The sequence below is a fragment of the Andrographis paniculata genome, unplaced genomic scaffold, assembly GCF_009805555.1.
Source record: "Andrographis paniculata isolate CXL003 unplaced genomic scaffold, ASM980555v1 Contig21END, whole genome shotgun sequence".
In the NCBI taxonomy this organism is placed as follows: domain Eukaryota; kingdom Viridiplantae; phylum Streptophyta; class Magnoliopsida; order Lamiales; family Acanthaceae; genus Andrographis; species Andrographis paniculata.
In genome coordinates, this window is record NW_026137502.1 from 1833293 (window position 1) to 1834519 (window position 1227).

Here is a 1227-nt window from a genome sequence, read left to right on the forward strand (position 1 = left end):
ATAATTTGTATAAATATACTTGCTAGAATTTTTCGCACACTTCAGGAACGACATAAACAAATAAAATGTTACATCTAAATTCAGCAATGTAAAGGGTATACATGGTTTGCAACAACTTGCATGGAACTATCTATGTAGAATATTAACAAATTGCAATTTAAAGGGAATAAAATTTTGTAGAAATACGGTAATATAACATGATGTTAAGGTACCTTTTGATCGTATTAAATTGATACTTTGGAGTGGGACGGACGAAAATGGTTACAATGATACTTTGAGTGTATTGTGCTGCATTTTCAACTTGAGATAAATTAGTTTCTAATTAATTAATAATTCCGTACTAATTTCCTTTAATAGGTTTGTTTAATTATTAAGTTCATTCAAGTTTTTAGTCAAAATCCAATATATATATATATATATATATGGGTAAACTATTTTTTAAGTTCCGTAACTGGATCCCTTTATCATTTTAGTCCCGTAAGTGGAGCATGTCGCAAACTAGTCCCATAAATGAAAAATTTTCGCTGTTTTAGTCCTCCGGCGCCGGAGACGCCCGCGTGGCTCGCCGGAGGTGATGTGTCCGGCAGGTGTCCCGCCAGGTCAGCGACACCTGGCAGACACATGAATTATTTAAAAAAAAAATTTTAAATGAAAAACAAAATAAAAAAATCCACGTGACACGTCACCTCCGGCGAGCCACGCGGGCATCTCCGGCGCCGGAGGAATAAAACAGCGAAAATTTTTCACTTATAGGACTAGTTTGCGATATGCTCCACTTACGGGACTAAAATGATAAAGGGTCCAGTTACGGAACTAAAAAAAACAGTTTTACCCTGTATATATAATTCAAAAAAATCCGATAAATTTAGTTCGTTGATCCATCGTATTATAAATAAACTATTGTCTAGTTTTATTTTTTCTTTTTTTCCCCAAATATTTGTATCATGTATTGAATCATCACATTTGCCATGAAGGTTTCTTAATTGTAAAAATCACTGTATACATAGGCATCTGATTCTCACAGCATCGGTTTGGTCCAGCCCTCCCCAATATATATAATATAAAATACATAATATATATAGTTTTTCGTCCACTTTAAGGATCATATCTATGTTTTGCATCATTATACTTAACATTAAAAATATTTTTATATTTATATAATTTTTTTTTTACAAACTTTTTTCTATTAGTATTATAAGACACCAATAAAAGTATTTTTGCAATTTT